General features: G+C 51.2%; 1 pseudogene; it reads right to left on the bottom strand.

Annotated features, from left to right (window-relative positions):
- Positions 1-575: 575 nt before the first annotated feature.
- LOC105484082 (coiled-coil domain-containing protein 86-like) lies at positions 576-4,635 on the bottom strand (annotated as a pseudogene).
- Between the last annotated feature and the right edge of the window lie 5,304 nt (positions 4,636-9,939).

Raw genomic sequence — 9,939 nt, 5'->3', positions numbered from 1 at the left:
CACCTGGCCCATGGAGAGCAGACATTTGAAGTCCAAGGGAAATGGCCACAGTGATAGGCCCAAGGAGGCCTCCCAGAGAAAGCCCTGCTCAGGGCAGGCTGGGCAGCTGGAGAGGGGTCTCTGGGCCAGTCCCCACAGCACACACCCCACAGCTTCCGCCTGGCAGAGCATCAGACCGGCCACACTGGGATGGTCAAAGACAGAGGAGACCCTAACCCTTCCTGGTGCTGGAGAGTGAACTTTGGGGAGCCTGTGCAACGTCCAGACTTAGATCACTTGGATAGGCTGGGAGACAGTGAGGGTGGGGGGAAGCTTGACACACACCATCGACCCACGGGAGCCCGTGCTAGCCTGGGAGGCTCTGCGATCTAATCTAGAAACAGCTGAACAAACTGTAGGCACAAGTTTGTTTGTTGACACTATCTGTGGGAATGAGGGGTGGTGTTGACAGCAATTTCATTCACTGATGGACAGAGGACTTCTGTGCCTCTGAGTTGTAATGTGTCAATGTCAAAACCTCCACATTGATGTGAGAGAGGAAAAAGCCCCAAGAGGGGTTTTGGCCACATAATAGACTACACAGAGCGGACTCCCACGGCCGTGGAGTGAATGTGGTCGGTTTTTGGGTACTGAGGTGGAGAGATGGCCGTGAGCTATCGTTGGGTGAAAAAGGCAAGTGACAGAACTCGAGGGGCAGTGTAATCCCCTTCCAGTGAGAAAGAGGAGAGAAAGCAGAAAGGAAGGGAGGAAGGGAGGCAGGCAGGCTAGAAGGAATGAATCTGGGGGCCTGCCAGTTGAGCCATCTGCCCTGTGGTCAGGGCAGCTGCCAGCCCAGGCTCAGGGTGCCCATCTGAATAAAGGAAGAGGAAGACTCAGGCAGTCTGCGGCACCCACAGCACCCCACGGCCCAATCTCATTCCATCCCCACAACCCAGGGCACGCCAGTGACTTCCTTCCTTCCTCCTGAAATCGGCCCCTAGGGATAGGAGCCCATCCTCAGACAGCTAAAGGGCTCTGTGGGAAACAGGGGTTGAGTCCTTCTTCCTGGCTCTCGGGACAGATTCAGACACGATGCACCAAAAGTTCAAGGTGGTTCCATGTTATTTGAAGCAACGTGTTTCTGAAGATCCTACACAATTGAATATGTACATGGATCAAGATTAATCTTTCACTTGGGGTGTGTGTGTGTGTGTGTGTGTGTGTGTGTCGTATCTTTCCACTCTAAGACCGTCTTTCATTTTCTCCACGACCTTGCGTCTGCTGCCTCACAGATTCTCAGACATTGGCCGGTGTGAGTTTCTCAGCGCCTGCACCAGCGCTGCGGCTTAACGCATGCCCATCTTTCACTGTGATAAGCGCCGAAAAGCAGTGTGCTCACGGAAAGCACTTGCAGACGTGAGCTGCTGGGACACAGCTGCCAGGGTGCAAGACACTGAGGAAGCAACTGTGGCAACAATTTGCGGACTGCCTCCATGGCGCCACCGTGTGACCAAATTGTGTCATGTGTCCACACGCCTGAGACCTGTCATCTTCAAGATCACTCCTCCAAGCAATTTAAAAAAAAATTTGAAGTGAGAGATATTATCTTCAAAAATTGTGCACAGGGTGAGGCCTTATGAGTGGTTTGTGGCATGCAATTTTAAATTCACATAATTTATGCGGATAGAGAATAAGAGCACACCAGGAGAAACGAGAGCTTAGTTACAGGAAAAGCTAGAGGGCCAGGCTTCTCTTCCACCTGTGACGGGATGCTTGTACCCAGAGAAGAGAACTTCTCCTCGGAGGAGGTGACAGCTCCAGTCATGACGGCTGTGCTGGACGGATGCTGCCTGCGAGAGCCTCTGTGTGGAGGGCTCCATGTGTGGACTTATTTACTTATTAATTCCACAGTTATTTATTTTGCTCCTGCCTGGCTGGCACTCAGGAGAGAGAGGTGCATGAGAAAGAGGTTCTTGCTCCTGTAAAATCTACTGGCTTCCCTCTAAGGAATGTACCATGCTTTTTGTTTGTTTTTAGAGACAGAGTCTTGCTCTGTCGCCCAGTCTGGAGTGTAGGGACGCAATCATGCCTCACTGCAGCCTCGACATCCCCGGCTTAACTTTCTCCCACTTCAGCCTCCCTGGAAGCTGGGACTACAGGTGTGCACCGGCATGCTCGACTAATTTGTTTATTTTATGTTTTTCCATAGACAGGGTTCTTGCGATGATGTCCAGGTTGGTCTCAAACTCCCGGTCTCAAACAATCATCCCGCTTAGGCCTCTCAAAGTGCTGGGATTACAGGTGTGAGCCACCACGCCCAGCCTGTAAGAGTCCACTTGTAAGAAATGTCCAGAAAAGATAAATTTATAGACAGACAGTACATTTGTTGTCACCAGGGCCTGTGGGGGAGAGTGGAGAGTGACTGCGCGAACGGGCATTGAGTTTTCTTTTTGGGCAAATGGAAATGTTATAAAAGTCAGATTTTGGTCCTTCCATGCCCAACCCAATTTGGGCCTCCCCTTCTGGATTACAGGAAACTCCTCCTCCTCCTCCTTCAACTTCTTGGATACTGGAGCCTGAGCTGAAGAATGTTTTCGTTTCTTTGCCTCATGGGCGCCCGTCACCTCTCCCCAGCCAGAGGCAGCTTGCTTGGCTCGTGCTGACCCCGGCAGGGAGCCAGGTGCCTTGGGTGTCAGCTCCTGTACTGGCCGTGAGGGCTCTGAACTCGGCACGTGCTGACTGGGGTAAGGCCCTGGTGATCCTGGGCCCGGGTATAGCTGCTGATGCCACCTGCACCCCCCGGGGCAGCTCCTCTGGACTCTGGGCCCACTCCGAGGCTAGTTCTCCCTGGTCCTGAGAACACTGTGGTGCCTCCTCACTTGGCTTCGGCTGACATTGTAGGGGTTCAGGACTAGACTCCGCTGCCTTTGAGGTGACTCCAGGTGTAGATCTTGCTGATGCTGGGGGGACCCTGGGCTTGGCTCTGGCTGCCTTTGGGGGTGACCCCAAACCTTTGCACCCTGCTGCAGACTGAGTGATCCTGGGCTTGGCTCTGGCTGCCTTTGGGGGTGACCCCAAACCTTTGCACCCTGCTGCAGACTGAGTGATCCTGGGCTTGTCTCTGGCTGCCTTTGGGGGTGACCCCAAACCTTTGCACCCTGCTGCAGACTGAGTGATCCTGGGCTTGGATCTGGCTGCCTTTGGGGGTGACCCCAAACCTTTGCACCCTGCTGCAGACTGAGTGATCCTGGGCTTGGCTCTGGCTGCCTTTGGGGGTGACCCCAAACCTTTGCACCCTGCTGCAGACTGAGTGATCCTGGGCTTGGCTCTGGCTGCCTTTGGGGGTGACCCCAAACCTTTGCACCCTGCTGCAGACTGAGTGATCCTGGGCTTGGCTCTGGCTGCCTTTGGGGGTGACCCCAAACCTTTGCACCCTGCTGCAGACTGAGTGATCCTGGGCTTGTCTCTGGCTGCCTTTGGGGGTGACCCCAAACCTTTGCACCCTGCTGCAGACTGAGTGATCCTGGGCTTGGCTCTGGCTGCCTTTGGGGGGACCCCAGGCCAGCCTCCTGCACACTTGGAGGAGACCCAGGCTTCCTTGTTTCTTCTGGGTTGGACTCGAACTCCACAAAGGCCAATCTCGCCCATGAAACTGAGGTGAGGCTCTCGGGCCATGAGATCCATGGCCAAGCCACAAAGTTTTCAAACCCCTGCACACGTACACTGTCCCCCTCCCCTCCCCCAACCCCAGAGAAAGACTTCTGATTCCTAGTTCCAAAAGGCTCTCAGGGACCTGGTGGCTCACGCCTGTAACCCAGCACTTTGGGAACTCAAGGCACGTGGATTGCTTGAGGATAGGAGTTCAAGACCAACCTAAGTAACATAGTGAGACCCTGCCTTTGCCAAAAAACAAACCATCCCCCGAAAAACAAAACAATCCCCCCAAAACGAAACAAAACAAACCAAGAAACCTCTCACCACCCACTTTCCTTCCTCCTCTGGCAGTTTATGGCAGTGCCAGTTTCCATGTGCCCCCACCAGCATTGAGTGTTTTTATTTTATTTTATTTTTTATTTTTTTGAGAAGGAGTCTCGCTCTGTCGCCCAGGCTGGAGTGCAGTGGCGCTATCTTTGCTCACTGCAAGCTCCGCCTCCCAGGTTTACACCATTCTCCTGCCTCAGTCTCCGGAGTAGCTGGGACTACAGGTGCCCGCCACTACCCCCGGCTAATTTTTTGTATTTTTAGTAGAGACTGGGTTTCACTGTGTTAGCCAGGATGGTCTCGATCTCCTGACCTCGTGATCCGCCTGCCTCAGCCTCCCACAGTGCTGAGATTACAGGCGTGAGCCACTGAGCCCGGCCTAGTGTTACCTATTTTTAAAATGTTTCCCTGTCTGAGAGGAAAGACATTATTCCATTGCTCTAGTTTGCCCATTAGCCCTGCACACCCCCAGCCACCTCTGTGATTTGCCTGCTTGGGGACTGAATGTCACCAGCCTTAAGGTTATCCTGTCACCGAGGCCAGCATGCACTGACCACAAGGAGGCACTGCTCCCCTGCCAACGTCCTCTGGTTGCACCTGCTCTAGGACACTCAGCTGCATTTCTGGGCCAAGGCTGCAAAGTTCCACACCGGCTTTACAATCAGTAAAAGGCATCAGTACCCTGAGGTGGGAACTCAGGTTTTTAAAGCGTTTTTGTCGCTTCCAGCTCGGTTTCACCCATGGTCACTTGGAGCCAGGGCGGGGAATCTGCAGCTTGCAGAGGGGACCACTGCGCCTCCTGCCTGAGGCGGGCTGGGGGGTCATTGTCCTCGCAGCGTTCAAGATGAGTCTGGGACAGGACCCCACCACCCCCTCCAGATCTGTGGCATCCTCCAGGACCCCACCGCCCCCTCCAGATCTGTGGCATCCTCCAGGACCCCACCGCCCCCTCCAGATCTGTGACATCCTCCAGGACCCCACCGCCCCTCCAGATCTGTGGCATCCTCCAGGACCCCACCGCCCCCTCCAGATCTGTGGCATCCTCCAGGACCCCACCGCCCCCTCCAGATCTGTGGCATCCTCCAGGACCCCACCACCCCCTCCAGATCCTGGCATCCTCCAGGACCCCACCGCCCCCTCCAGATCTGTGACATCCTCCAGGACCCCACCGCCCCCTCCAGATCTGTGACATCCTCCAGGACCCCACCGCCCCCTCCAGATCTGTGACATCCTCCAGGACCCCACCGCCCCCTCCAGATCCTGGCATCCTCCAGGACCCCACCGCCCCCTCCAGATCTGTGGCATCCTCCAGGACCCCACCGCCCCCTCCAGATCTGTGGCATCCTCCAGGACCCCACCGCCCCCTCCAGATCCTGGCATCCTCCAGGACCCCACCGCCCCCTCCAGATCCTGGCATCCTCCAGGACCCCACCGCCCCCTCCAGATCTGTGACATCCTCCAGGACCCCACCGCCCCCTCCAGATCCTGGCATCCTCCAGGACCCCACCGCCCCTCCAGATCTGTGGCATCCTCCAGGACCCCACCGCCCCTCCAGATCTGTGGCATCCTCCAGGACCCCACCGCCCCTCCAGATCTGTGGCATCCTCCAGGACCCCACCGCCCCTCCAGATCCTGGCATCCTCCAGGACCCCACCGCCCCCTCCAGATCCTGGCATCCTCCAGGACTCCAGCGCAGGACGCGCTCCAGGAGCCGCTCCTTCGGGGCTTCCAGTGGGTGCAGTCAGGGCGCCGGGCGGGCAGCTGCGGAGCCCACGTCTGCGGGACGTGGCTGCGGGTGGGGAGCGGGCGGCGGGCCGGGCCACCGCGGCCACTGCCCTCGCCCTCCCTGGGCGGCCTGACCCCGCTCCGCTGCGCCGGCGCCCGCGCCTCTCTGGCTCCTTTCCCCGGACCGGGGAGAAAGGCGGCGGGGCTCGCCTGGGTCCGCGGGGCGAACGCGAGGTCTTTCCCGGGCGCTCCCAGGCCGGTGCATTCCCAGAGCCGGAGCCGCCGGGGCGGGAGGGACCCGGCGGGGACCAGCCTCCGCTAGAACCTGCTCTTGGAGGCTCCTGGATCGCGTCGTCTCTTGCTGCTCAAGGACACGCGAGGAAAACGGAGGCTCCCAGGGCGCGGTTAACTCGCTCTGTTGACAAAGAACCTCCTGGAGCCGAGTCCAGCCCGGCCCCTCGGAGCCCCGTTGGCCACCAGGCCTCAGGCTTGGCCCGTGGGGACTTGAACAAACACTAACAGTTCCCAGCGCTGGAGGCCACACCCCTGAGATGACCCCGGCGTCCCTTAACTTGCCTGCCTGGGAGAACTCCATGCTGCTTGTTCTGGCTGGCACCTGAGGCCAGGCCTGTCTCCCCTCCCTCTGGGAGGACGACAGTTTCCAGACGGGGAGCAGCACTGGGGCCAGCAGTGCTCACACCAGCCCTTTGCAATTTGTCACTTTCCTGACTCCACTGAGCGCCCCCCCAACCCCTTCCCTATTCCCTCATTCTCCCTTTGAAACTCAAAGTCGCCTCTACAAATCCAAGTTCGGTCCAGCTCAGGCCGGACTCTTCCCTAGTGCAACGGTGGGTACTGATGAAAATCTTCCCTTACCCCTGTAATTGGAGCCCGATTTTGTTTCTCTTTGCCAGGGTGGCATAGTGAGTGGTAGAGTCAGGATCCAACCTACTTCTGCCTGAACAGCTCCCCCCTCCATCTTTCAGACCATCCTCCAGCTTCCCCTTGACCCCCTCTCTCTCCCTTCCACCTGCAAATCTTAGTCGCCAACGAGAATGGCTGTACCAGGTACTTAGAGCAACAACAACAACTTACTGGAAAGAAAATTATTTTTTGTTGTACTTCGTGCTTTTTCTGCCATGTTTTGCCCAGGCTTTGTTTGCCCATCCTCTGATGCTCTGTTAGGATGTTAAAAAAAATTAATATGCCTTTTTTAGGTTTATAGAAAAATTGAGCTGAAAGTACAGTTTCCACACACCCCTCCCCTCAGTTTTCTCTTTACGAACATCTTTCGTTAGTGTGGTACATATTCGAATTCCTGAGCCAGTATCAGTACATTATCATTCACCAAAGTCCTCCTTTATTTTATTTTATTTTTTTGAGACGGAGTCTCGCTCTGTCGCCCAGGCTGGAGTGCAGTGGCACAGTCTGGCTCACTGCAAGCTCCGCCTCCCAGGTTCACGCCATTCTCCTGCCTCATTCTCCCCAGTAGCTGGGATTACAGGCGCCCGCCACCTCGCCGGGCTAGTTTTTTGTCCTTTTTTTTTTTTTTTTTTTTTTTTTTTTTAAATAGAGAAGGGGTTTCACCATGTTAGCCAGGATGGTCTCGATCTCCTGACCTTGTAATCCGCCCGCCTCGGCCTCCCAAAGTGCTGGGATTACAGGCGTGAGCCACGGCGCCCGGCAAGTCCTCCTTTATTATGTTAGGGTTTACTCCTTGGGTTGTAGGTTTGATGGATTTTGACAGATGCATGATGACGTGTATCCACCATCACAGAATCATACAGGGTGTTTCACTGCCCTAAACATTCCCTATGCCGCCTAGTTTTGCCTTTTCCAGGATGTCGTGTTTGGAGTGAAGCGGTACGTGGCCTTCACAGATTGGCTTCTTCCACTTAATGATACGGATTGAAAGTTCCTGTGTTTCTATCGCTTGATAGATCATTTAAGTGCTGAATAATATTCTATTGTCTGGATGTGTCACTATTTGTCCATTCACCTACTGAAGAACAGGTTTTCTTCCAAGTTTGGATAATTATGAATAAAGCTGCTCTAAACATTCATGTACAGGTTTTTGTGTAAATATGTTTTCAACTCATTTGGGTAAATACTAAGGGGTGTGATTGCGGCTTGTGTGGTAAGAGTATGTTTAGTTCTGTAAGAAACTCTCAGCTGACTTCCAAAGTGGCTGTACCATGTTGCATTCCCAGCAGCAATGGACAAGGGTTCCAAGTTCTCTACATTTTCACCAAAATTGCTGTTTTTATTTTTATTTTATTTTTGAGACGGAGTCTTGCTCTGTCACCCAGGCTGGAGTGCAGTGGTGCGATCTTGGCTCACTGCAAGCTCTGCCTCCCAGGTTCACGCCATTCTCCTGCTTCAGCCTCCCGAGTAGCTGGGACTACAGGCTCCCACCACCACGCCCGGTTAATTTTTTTGTATTTTTAGTAGAGATGGGGTTTCACCCTGTTAGCCAGGATGGTCTCGATCTCCTGACCTTGTGATCTGCCCACCTTGGCCTCCCAAAGTGCTGGAATTACAAGTGTGAGCCTCTGCACCAAGCTGATTCCACATGAATTCTATAATAGAGTTTTTAAATTTCTGAAAAGAAAATCATTGGGATTTTAATATGGACTGCATTGAACCTATAATAACTTTGGGTAGTATTGACATTTTAATGTTAAGTCTTGCAATTCATGAATATTAGGATCTTTCTATTTATTTATGTCTTTTGAAATTTCTTTCGGTATTGTTTTGTAGTTTTCAGTGTATAAGTCATTTGCTTCCTTGGTTAAGTTTATTCCAATTTATTTTATTCTTTCGGATTGTTTGCTTAATTTCATTTTTAAATTGTTCATTGTTTGTGTATAGAAACTCAACTAGTATTTGTTTGTTGATTTTGTATCCTGCAACTTTGCTGATTTATTAATGCTGACAGTCGTTTTTGTAGACTACTTGGAGTTTTCTACATATAAGATTATGTCTTTTGAAAACAGACATATTTTGCTTTTTCCTTTGCAATTTGGATATCTTTATTTATTCTTCCTGATTCCTTTGGCTAGAATTTCCTGTATTGCATAGAAGTGACAAAACTGGGCATCCTTCTCTTGTTCCTGACTTAGAGGAAAAGCCTATAGTTTGTCACTGTTGTTTCATGAGGTTTGCTGTGGATTTTTTAAAAAAATATGACCTTTACTGTGTTGAAGTAGTTTTTTTCTTGTTTAAGCATTTTTAGTGTTTTTCAATCATAAAAGGGTGCTGAATTTTGTGTAATGAGTTGAGATTCTGTATGTGTGTGTATATATATATATTTTTTTATGTGATGTGTGCATTAGGGTCTTTGAATGTATACTGTTTATGTACATTATATAGTGTACTCTGTAGAATTAAAAAGAGAAATTATAGTTTGCAGAATACATTAGATTAGGAAACAAATCAAAATCATGACTTCTGTGACTGATTCCCATTGTTTGACTGTATCCTGTGAAGAACGTTAGGCAGAAGTACAAGTGATCTATTATCACCTCATGGGATTTCTGTAGAAATTTCCTACCTCCTCCCTTTGTGTCTCCCACAGTATGGGATGGAGCAAGGATGGAAACTGGGCATTCCAAATCTGCAAAGAGTGTGCTGTCTCTCCAGGAGCTACCATATCTCTGATGATGATTGGGTTTTGTGAAATCTTAGCAAAATAATGTCATAGGCCATCTAATTGTTATGCTTTGATAATCTATCTTTCAAGGGGATCAGGCTATCCCAGTCAGAAACTAAACCCCAGAGTAGATACAAATTTAAAGTAAGAATATATTTCAGAGATCAGTTACTTTGTGAATGTGAGGCTGAGACCTGTGAAGTAGATGACCTTTCCTAGATCATACAGTAAATCAGTGAAAAAACCAAGAGACAGAATTGAAATCTCTGACTTATAGTCCATTCCACAAGGTTGCCTCTTTCTACAGCATATTTATTTATGTTTACAAAATTTTAAAAGAATGTACAAACTTTTATACATGTAAGTAACTCTGTTGGATGGTGTGATACAGTGTACCATGGCTAAAAATGGGGTTCTGTGGCTTAGGGCAACTTAAAATCTTTACCCTTCCTTCATTTGTCTATAAAATGAGTACTGTAAGTTTTCTTCTTCTTTTTTTTTTAATATACTTTAATATACAACGTACAGGTTTGTTACATATGTATACATGTGCCATGTTGGTGTGCTGCATCCATTAACTCGTCATTTACATTAGGTATGTC

The sequence above is a fragment of the Macaca nemestrina genome, chromosome 6 (genome assembly GCF_043159975.1).
Source record: "Macaca nemestrina isolate mMacNem1 chromosome 6, mMacNem.hap1, whole genome shotgun sequence".
Classification (NCBI taxonomy): Eukaryota; Metazoa; Chordata; class Mammalia; order Primates; family Cercopithecidae; genus Macaca; species Macaca nemestrina.
Note: the sequence above shows the minus strand (reverse complement) of the source record. Positions and strands in the feature narration are given on the sequence as shown.